The sequence below is a fragment of the Muntiacus reevesi genome, chromosome X (assembly GCF_963930625.1).
Source record: "Muntiacus reevesi chromosome X, mMunRee1.1, whole genome shotgun sequence".
Classification (NCBI taxonomy): domain Eukaryota; kingdom Metazoa; phylum Chordata; class Mammalia; order Artiodactyla; family Cervidae; genus Muntiacus; species Muntiacus reevesi.
Window position 1 is genome coordinate 81,764,402 of NC_089271.1, and position 11,496 is coordinate 81,775,897.

The window sequence follows — 11,496 nt, forward strand, 5'->3', positions numbered from 1 at the left end:
TTGCTACCCTTCCCAGATATTGTGCGTTTTACAAATTGAAGGTTTGTGACCACTCCACATTTAGCAAGTCTACCTTGCCATTTTTCCACAAGCATTTGTTTATTTTGAGCCTCTGTGTCACATTTTGGTAATTCTCTCAGTATTTGAAATAGTTTCATTATTATATTTATTATGGTGATCTGTGACCAGTGATCTTTGATGTTATTTTTGCAAAAATTATGATAATGATTAGCAATTTTTTTAGCAATAAAGTATTTTTAATTAAGGTATGCATGTTATTTTTTAAACATAATTCTATTGCACACTTAGACAAATATAGTCTAAGTTTAACTTTTATATACACTGGAAGACTAAAAAAAGTTGAGTCATTTTATTGTGATAATCACTATAACAAACCCACAAATCTGAGGTACACCTGCAATTTATAGAGAACACAAGCCCTAGCATAATTGTTGGGTTTATTTCATTTATTTTCTGGTTCTGCTACTGACATTTACTCTGGCCCTCATTTCCTTTATATATGAGTAGAGTTTGGTAATGTGAATGAAGTACCTATACAGAGATAATATGATGTAAAACTCCTCCACATATAATCAAAAAGTGTAATTTCCTTTCTTCTTAACTGAAAAATGAGTAAAGTTTGAAAGGAGATGGATTTGGACAATAAAAGAAGAGATTTAAACCTAGAAACATATAGAACAAACTGAATTTCCCTTGAGATATTTTAAGGGTCTTGATTTTTTAATGGCTAATATTGGAGACATAAATAAAGTGCAAGTCATGCTCCATTGGTTTCCCAGTCATTTACACGTTTATATGGGAAGGTAAAAGCTATAGGAAATGACTGAATATTAAATCAATTTTGTGTTGCTGTCATGAGAATACATGGAGAAAAAGAAAATCTGCTAAAGTTATGAATTTGTCAAATAAAGAATGAATAATTAGATTTCAAAACATTATGTAAAGAAAAAAATAAGTTTCACCTCACACTTTTATAAAGATTTAATTTTACAAAGAAATATAAGCCTATCTGAAATGAAATAATCACTAAAGACTCAAATGTTTGGGGCCATGGTGTGGGGTGTGGCAGTAATAGCAAAAATACTTTATGTGAAGAAATTTGGAAGCACGTCAGCTTGTTTGGAAACTACTGTTGTAATGTGCATAATTTAAAAGCCCAACATTCTGTAAATTTCCCAATTTTAGATATATGTGCTTAAAGTGCATTCTACTGAAGTCAGTGATCTTGCTTCTCAGCTTTGGCAGGAAAATAAGTGGGTGCAAACTTATTGAAAATAAGTAGGTGGAGTAAAAGATGAGGGTCAAGTCTAGCTTGGACAGAGTTGCACGGAGCCGGCCTGAACGTACAGGCCCCTTACGGCTCTAAGAGAGAACAAAGGGTGGTCTCTCTTTGTCATGCCACCCCTTCTTGTTAAAGTATAGACTGGCATTTATCTCCTTCAGGGAAAAAACACCCCGGTGACCTTTTGCCTGTTTTTCTGGTGCTGATAAACTCATCATGCTTGAAACCTGTTTTCCATCTAGATGATGTTCTATTGATGAAGCCTGTTTTCTATCTATGGTTCTATTGATCTTAATCATGTTGGGCGCTAGGGTAATTAATGCTTTACTGATCTTGAGTGTGGGAATTTAAAACATCTGTAGCTCTGCACGTATGCAAACCCTCGATCTATTCTTAGTAACTCCTGTTAGCGTATATATAGGCGTGGTATTCTTCAATAAAGTTGGCGGAGTCAGACGCAAGCAGACTCCGTCCCTCTCAACCCCATCTTTCTCTTTCTGAGTCTTATTTTTCCTAGGTACTCTGGTAATTGCGTTCTCGACCAGTTCGTTTGCCGGCAGGCTCCGGCACAGAGTAGAATCAGTTGGGACTATTTTGGCCTCAATACTCCTTGCATTTTCATTTCAGACTACTGTCAAGGAAGACTACAATTTATATTCTGACATATGTGGGAATTGGATGGAGGATAATGCTAGTGAATTTAAAAAAAAGGCAAATGAAAACCTACTTTCTTCAACAAATATTATTCAAATGGCTCTTGATTTAGGTATAGACACTGTTGTACCTTCATCATAAAACAACAGAAAAAAAAAAGAAACATATAAAAAGCACTTCTGTTTTTTCATGTTTTTCTCAAGTACTCTCTTTGTTAAGCACTGCACTATCAGATAAATGCTTTTGTTTCTTTTGCTTTATTTTCCCCTGCCTCCCGACTGTGACAAATACTTCATACAAGTCATTTAAACCACTTGTGCACAGGAGCAACAGTAAGAGCAAAAGGAAAAACATTGGCACTTTTTTGTACTAAATGCAAGCCTTAAATTAAACTCTAGAGAGTTCTAACTTGAATTTTTTAAAAGGTCTTTAAAAAGGTCTCATAATATAAGACTATGAGGGAAAGTTGTTAGTGCATAACTGGATATTTCACAATATAAAGGAACTGTTAATTTTAACTGTCGTGATTTCACTGTGGTTACAATTTTTTAAAGTCTTAACTTGTAGAATCATATACTTAAGTATGAAATAATTACATGATTTTCTTGAAAATAATCTCAGATATTGGTGGGGTGGGCTTCCATGGTGGATAAAGAATCAACCTGCCAATGGAGGAAACATGGGGTCTATCTCTGGGTCTGGCTGATTCCTTGGAAAAGGAAATGACAATCCATTCCAGTATTCTTGCCTGGGAAATCCCATGGACAGAGGAGCCTGGTGGGCTATATTCCATGGTGTTGCCAAAGAGTCAGACATGACTTAGTGACTAAATAACAACAAGGCGTGGACTAGGGGACTTGGTTGATGTATAGATTAATCAAGGTTGGATTTGAATTGCTGATGAATAATTTGAATAGTTGGAAAGTTTTTAAATTTAACAATGAGATCATATGGCTTCATTAAAGAATTCTTTTTACTTTCTATAGGTTTGGAACTTATAATTTAAAAAGTATAATTGTACAAAATTGATTTGTTCATTTACTATTGGCTTTTAAAGAAAGTATTTTTGTGGTAAGCTTGGCATGAATTAGCATAATTTGAAAGGACTCCCTCATGCATTAAAATAGGCTGCTCTTTTGGCATCCAGGGCCTTCTCTAGCTATTCAAACCTTGGATTTCCAGGGGTGGTCCCAAGTTGGAGAGGAATAGGATGGGGAGACCACTTTCTCCCCCACAAATTCATCAAAAGATCATTTGAAGGATAAGCGACTTCCACAAAACAACTTCTGAACACTGGCGGAGGATACCAGGCACCCAGAAAGGCAGCCCATTCTCTTCAAAAGGAGGTAGGACAAAATATAAGACACAAAAAGTGAGACAAAAGAGTTAGAGACAGAGATTCATCCTAAGGAGGGAACTGTAAAGGAGGAGAAGTTTCCAAACAGTAAGAAACCCTTTCACAGGTGGGTCTGTGGGGAGTTTTGGAATCTCAGAGGACAACATAATTGGGCAAAAAAAAAAAAAAAAAAAAAAAAAAAAACCACAGAATACGGTTCTAACCGCAACTGCCAGCAGAGAAGTAGCACAGATGCTCGAATCTGCCACCAGCGAGCAGGGACTGGACAGGGATGTGTGGGCAGCATAATCCGTGCTTAGGGTAAGGACCCGGTCTGAATGCCCTTAGGACAATCTGAAGGAGCTAACCTCAGATAGCAACCCAAACTGTGGGATCACCAGAGAGGGGGGAAAAAAAAGAGAGAGAGAAAGAGAGAAAGAGAGAAAGAGAGAGAGAGAGAGAGAGAGAGAGAGAGAGAGAGAACTTTCCCAGGAAAGGATCTAACGTGCAGCCTGACCCTCTCTCAGATCAAAGGATTGAGCTAATACCAACGAAGAGCAAGCCAGCTGTGCACAGATTCCCCACCCCTGCCACTGCCAGAGGCAGAAAGGCAGGCATGCAACAGCCAGAGCTGAAAGGCAAGGGACTCTTGCAATCTTGTCCCTGGAGACCAGCATCCTCCACCAAACTGTGAGCAGGCTTCCAGTCGCTAACTCTGTCTTCCTGGAATCCTGGATAGTTGATATCTCCCAGGAGGGCCACAGCCTGAGATCAGCTCCCCAGAGGAGACACATGGCACACCTGAGACAGTGCCCTCACGGCACACCCGGGAAACCAGCGGCCAGGACCAGGGAGTTGGTTAAGACGCATGGTCCACCTGGGACAGTGCACTCACTAAGCACCTTGTCAGACCTGAAAAGGGCACAAAACACATGTCCAACTGAGTCTGTACCCTTGTGGAGTATCCGAGAACCTGAGAGGCTTAAACCTGGGAAGTGCATGAAATATAGGGCCTGCTTTGGGCAGTGTCCCTGCAGAGTATACTGGAGCTTGAACAGTGTAGACCCAGAAGCACACGCCGCCTTGAGCTTGGGCAAACCCAGTGTGGTCCATACACAAGTGTGGAGTGTGTGAGCACTTTCCACACAAGCCAGTGATATTTGTTTTCAGTTTCCCTCTCTCCCCACAACACAACTGAAAAAGTCAGCCTAAATAAGTCACCCTCTTCACCCCTTGTGTCATGGAGGAGATTAGACACTGAAGAGATTGCAAACAGAGGAAGCCAAAATAAACAGAGGGACCTGCTCTGGAAGTGACAAGTGCAATAGATTAAAACCCTGTAGTTAACATTGATTAAGCATTGGAGGGGGCCTATAGACCTTGAGAATAAGTACAAGCTGGAACAAGGAACTATCTGAAACTTAACTGACCCCACACTGCTCACAACAGCTCCAGAGAAATTCCTAGATATATTTTTACTATTATCACTTTTTAATTTTTTAAAAAATTTAAATTCCTTATTACTCCTTTAATTTTCATTTGTATAACCTATTACCTTGCAAAAAAAAAAAAACCTATATTTTTAAAGCAAATTTCATATATATACATGTATATATAATTTTTGTGATTGTTTTTGTTTTGTATTTTTTATGCTGTATTTTTGAGAGTCTAACCTCTACCCTAGATTTTTAAACTTTGCTTTTTGGTATTTGCTATCAATTTTTTAACTTTAAGAATCTAATCTTCAGTATCTATTTTCGCTTAGGGGTGTTATTACTGGTTTGATTGCTCTCTCCCCCTTTGACTCTCCCTTTTCTCCCCCAGATCACAAAGTAAATGGCAATGGAATCGTACTTATCAATAATTACTTTAAAGGTAAATGAGTTGAATGCCCTGACTGTAAGACAAAGACTGGCTGAATGGATATGAAAACAAGACCCCTGTATATGTTGTGTAGAAGAGACCCAACTCAAAACAAGGGACACATACAGACTGAAGATGAAGGGCTGGAAAAAGATATTTCATGCAAATGGAGACCAAAAGAAAGCAGGAGTAACAATATTCATATCAGATAAAAATAGACTTTGAAATAAAGGTCATGAAAAGAGACAAAGAAGGACACTGCATAGTGAGTAAAGAATTAATCCAAGAAGAAGATATAACAATTATAAATATATATGCACCCAACATAAGAGCACTGCAATACATAGGGAAATGCTAACAAGTATGAAATGGGAAATTAACACAAAAATAGGGGAAAAATTTAATACCTCATTCACACCTAGGATAGATCAACCAAAGAGAAATTTAGCAAGGAAACACAAACTTTAAATTATGCAATGGACCAATTACACCTAATTGATATCTATAGGACATTTCACCCCAAATCAATGAATTTTACCTTTTTCTCAAGTGCACATGGAACATTCTCCAGGATAGATCACATCCTTGGCCATAAATATAGCATTGGTAAATTCAAAAAAATTGAAATCATTTCAAGCATCTTTTCTGAGCACAATGCCATAAGATTAGATTTTCTTCTACAGGGAAGAAAAAAAAAAAACTAAAATACAAACATATGAAGGCTAAACAACACACTTCTGAATAACCAGTAAGTCACAGAAGAAATAAAAAAGGAAACAAAAAGTTGCATAGAAACAAATGAAAATGCAAACATGACAACCCAAAACCTACGGGATTCAGTAAAAGCAATGCTAAGGGCAAGGCTCACAGCAATAAAAGCTTACCTCAAGAAACAAGAGCAAAATCAAATAAATCACCAATGTTACACCTAAGGCAACTAGAAACAGAAGAAATGAAGAACCCCATGGTTAGTAGAAGGAAAGAAATTATAGCAATCATATCAGAAATAAATGAAAATGAAACAAAGGATCATTGCTATAAGTGATCAACAACATTAAAACTAGATCTTTGAGAAGATAAATAACATAGACAAACCATTAGCCAGACTCATAAAGAAAAAAAGGGAGACAAATCAAATCAACAAAACTAAAAATGAAAATGGATAAATCACAACAGACAACACAGAAATACAAAGGATCATAAGAGACTACTGTCAGCAACTATATGCAAATAAAATGAAAAACTTGGAAGAAATAGATGAATTCTTAGAAAATAACTTTCCAAAACTGAACCAAGAAGAAATAGAAAATCTTAGCAGATCCATTACAAGCACAGAAATTGAAACTTTAATAAAAAAATCTTCCAACAAACAGAAGCTCAAGACAGCTTCACAAGTTAATTCTACCAAAAATTTAGAGAAGAGCTAACACCTATCCTACTCAAACTCTTCCAGAAAACTGAAAAGGAAGGTAAACTCCCAAACTTATTCTATGAGGCCATCATCACACTAACACCAAAACCAGAAAAAGATGCCACACAAAAAAAGAAAACTACAGGCCAATATCACTGATGAACATAGATGCAAAAATCCTTAACAAAATTCTAGCAGGCAGAATCCAACAACATATTAAAAAAGATCATACATCATGACCAAATGGACTATATCCCAAGGATGCAAGGATTCTTCAATATTTGCAAATCAATCAGTCTGATACAGCATATTAACAAATTGAAAGATAAAAACCATATGGTTATCTCAGTAGATGCAGAGAAAGCCTTGGACAAAATTCAACACCCATTTATGACAAAGACTCTCCAGAAAGCAGAGACAGGAGGAACGCACCTCAGCATAATCAAAACCATATATGATTAACCCACAGCAAACATCATCCTCAACAGTGAAAAATTGAACACATTTCCCATAAAGCCAGGAAATAGACAAGGGTGCCCACTGTCAACAATTAGTTTTGGAAGTTTTAGAAACTAGTTTTCCTTTCGCCATTGTTTATTTTTGCCTCCTTTGTCAAATATAAGGTGTGCAAAGGTATGTAGTTTTATCTCTGGGCTTTCAATTTTGTTCCATTGATCTATATTTCTCTCTTTGTGCCAGTGCCATACTGTCTTCATGATTGTAGCTTTGTAGCATAGTCTGAAGTCAGGTAGGTTGATTCCATCATTTCCATTCTTCTTTCTCAAGATTGCTTTGGCTATTCAAGGTTTTTTCTTGTTTGTTTGTTTTGTTTTTTCTTTGTATTTCCATACAAATTGTGAAATTATTTGTAATAGTTCTGTGAAAAATACCATTGGTAGCTTGATAGGGATTGCATTGCATCTAGTTTTGGAAGTTTAACATAGTTTTTTTCATAGTTTTTAACATAGTTTTGTAAGTTTTAGCCACATAAATCAGATAAGAAAAAAATAAATAAATAAGAGGAATCCAGATTGAAAAAGAACAATTAAAACTCCCACTGATTGCAGATACCATGATCCTCTACAAAAAAAAAAAAAAAAAAAAAAAAAACACTAATGATACCACCAGAAAATTACAAAAGCTAATCAACGTTTCAGGGTATAAAGTTAACACAGAGATCACTTGCATTCCTATACACTAACAATGAGAAAACAGAAAGATAAATTAAGGAAACAACCACATTCACCATTGTAATGATTAGAATAAAATAATTGTGAATAAATCTACCTAAAGAAACAAAAGACCTATATGTTGAAAACTATAAAACACTGATATAACAAATCAAACATGACACAAATAGATGGAGAAATATACCATGTTCATGGATCAGAAGAATCAATATAGTGAAAATAAATATACTAGCCAAAGCAATCTATAGATTCAATGCAATCCCTAATAAGCTACCAATGGTATTTTTCACAGAACTAGAACAAATAATTTCACAGCTTGTATGGAAATACAAAAAAACCTTCAATAGCCAAAGCAACCTTGAGAAAGGAAAATGGATATGGAGGAATCAACCTGCCTGACTTCAGACTATACTATAAAACTACAGTCATCAAGACAGCCTGGTACTGGCACAAAGACAGAAATACAGATAAATGGAACAAAATAGAAAGCCCAGAGATAAATCCACACACCTATGGACACCTTATCTTTGACAAAGGAGGCAAAAATATACAATGGAGAAAGGATAATCTCTTTAATAAATGGTGCTAGGAAAAAATGGTCAACCACTTGTTAAACAATGAAACTAGAAAACTTTTTAACACCATACACAAAATAAACTTCAAATCGATTAGAGATCTAAATGTAAAATCAGAAAATATAAAACTCCTAGAGGAAAACATAGGCAAAACACTTTCTGACATAAATCATAGCATAAACCTCTATTACCCACATCCCAGAGTAATGGAAATAAAAGCAAAAATAAAATGGGACCTAATTAAACTTAAAAGCTTTTAAACAATGAAGGAAACTGTAAGCAAGGTGAAGAGAAAGCCCTTAGAATGGTAGAAAATAATAGCAAATTAAGCAACTGACAAAGAATTAATCTGAAAAATATACAAGTAGATCATGCAGTTCAATATCAGAAAAACAAACAACCCAATCAAAAAATGGGCCAAAGAACTAAACAGACATTTCTCCAAAAAAGACATTCAGATGACTAACAAACACATGAAAAAGTGCTCAACATTACTCATTATCAGAGAAATGCAAATCAAAACCAAATTGAGGTACCATTTCACTCCAGTCAGAATGGCTGCTATCAAAATGCCTACAAGCAACAAATACTGTACAGGGTGTAGAGAAAAGACAACCCTCTTACACTGTTGGTGAAAATGCAAACTAGTACACACACTACGGAGAACAATGTGGAGATTCCTTAAAAAAAAACTAGAAATAGAACTCCCATATGACCCAGCAATCCCAGTGCTGGGCATACACACTGAGGAAACCAGAATTGGAAGAGACTCATGTACTCCAATGGCCACTGCAGCATTATTTACAGTAGCTAGGACATGGAAGCCTCTTGGATGTCCATCAGCAGATGAATGGATAAGAAAGTTGTGGTACATATACATAATGGAATATTGCTTAGCTATTAAAATAGAATGCTTTGAATTAGTTCTAATAAGGTGGATGAAACTGGAGCTTATTGTACAGAGTGAAGTACGTCAGAAAGAAAAACACCAATACAGTATATTAACACATATATCAGAGTTTAGAAAGATAGTAATGACAACCCTCTATGTTATACAGCAAAAGAGACACAGATATAAAGAATTGACTTTTGGACTCTGTGGGAGAAGGCGAGGGTAGGATGATTTGAGAGAATAGTATTGAAACATGTATATTACCATATGTGAAACAGATGACCAGTCCAAATTTGATGTTTTAAGCAGGGCACTCAAAGACAGTGCACTGGAACAACCCTGAGGGACGGGATGGGGAGGGAGGTGGGAGGGGGGTTCGGGATGGGGGACGCATGTGCACCTGTGGCTGAGTCATGTTAATGTACGGCAAAAACCACCACAATATTGTAAACTAATTAGCCTCCAATTAAACTAAATAAATTAATTAGAAAGAAACTTCTATTTCCAATATCTTCCTTAAAGAATAGGTATAATCTTTTTAGAGACTCGTGAATCTCCTAGGTGTATTCCTCAGGAAAGCAAGAAAACAAAAATATGTATTCAGCTTTGATCACGAAACTCACAATCCATTCAAAAGTTAGAAGTTTGAGTGACAGAATTATAGAAATTAAAATTATCAAAAAAAATCACAAATCACCAGTAGTAATAAACAATAATTACTACAGTATAACTGTGACTCAGAAGATGTGCATATCATCAACATTGATCACCTATTCACTTTTATGTTCACTTTAGTTAAATCATTACAGTTTTTTTATTGACTTGACCTTACCCATTTATATACTCATGAGGCAAATTTCACTAGCATTTTGTGGAAAAAAAGATTTTTATCTGACAGCAGCTTGATGTTTGCTACATCTCTTCCTTCTTACGTTGTATCTCACAGTTGCTTAGCTCAGTATTTCTTATGAAAGATTTTTCTGTGAAGCACATATTCTCAGTTGAAACAAAAATAAAATGTGCACTTTGGCAAATATTTGGCGACACATTGGGAAGGGCTTATGGCACACATGACTCATCTAATGTCCATATCTTAGTGATGGAATTCAATACAATCTGTTCATTATAGAATTCCTGTAGTTGTTTACTAAGGTGTCTAAAAGCAGTAAATTGGCTACTTTTTTCATTTAGCTTGGCTGATTAGTCGTAGAAGCAAAATTATGTGAAAAATATCAGGAAGGCATAGTAACATTGAATTGTGTCTGAGAATACTGAGAAACTATAATCTAGGAGACATTTTACCCAGGTATAGTTACCTAAATAATCCTGGGTAAATATTCCATTTTAAAATCATAGAAAAGGAATATTTTTTTTGAAAAGGAGTATTTTTATGTGACTGTGCTTGTCAGAACACTAACTTCGCTTATCAAATCCATCAAGATTGCTGTTCATATCTTGCTGTGGGTACCTGGCATTAGTATATCTATGATTTTGAAAATTACTTTCCCTGAATGTTTCCTACTGCTTTCCCGAAAGAAAGATTTGTGAGTGAAGTAATAAATTATTAATGTTACATGTCATAAAGTAAAATACATTCTTTTTCAGACCTTGATTCACTAATCAAGAATAAATGAATGCATCTGAATTATTCAAAGAAGCTAAAATTATACAAATTGTACTTAAATTGAATGTTTTGAATATTCTATTCAAAATAAAACAAAAGGGATCACTTTTCACATTAATCTATACTTTTACAGGTTCTAACATGGAACAGTTAACAGTGCATTCTTTATGAATTAAAATGAAACATATGTCTTATAAATTGGAGATCTTGCATCAAATGCAGAGTAGAAAGTCAGTTTTCTTGACATTAAAAGGTTATTGTGCTAGATTGAACCTCAAGATGTCAGATTCCAAAGCATCTTGTTTCATACCTTTAGCCACACTTCAAAAAAAATTGTCATTACAATGTGATAACTTTCTGTACTAAGTGATATTTATTATTTTTCAGTGGTTTTCAATGACTCCTTGAAAACTGGCAACAATGCTTTAACTTAGTCTGTCACACTTGTGAGAGACCAGAGTTACATTAGTCTATAGGAATCTAGGATTTGAATTAACCTACTTTCAAAATGTACTTCTCAGTCTATGGAATGGATATGCTGAATGTATTTTAATCAAGTTTATGTTATTATTAGTTAATTGCTTAATCTATTTTAGTTGCAAAACTAGCTGAATCCCACTACGTTGAAGACAAAATAACATCAAAATT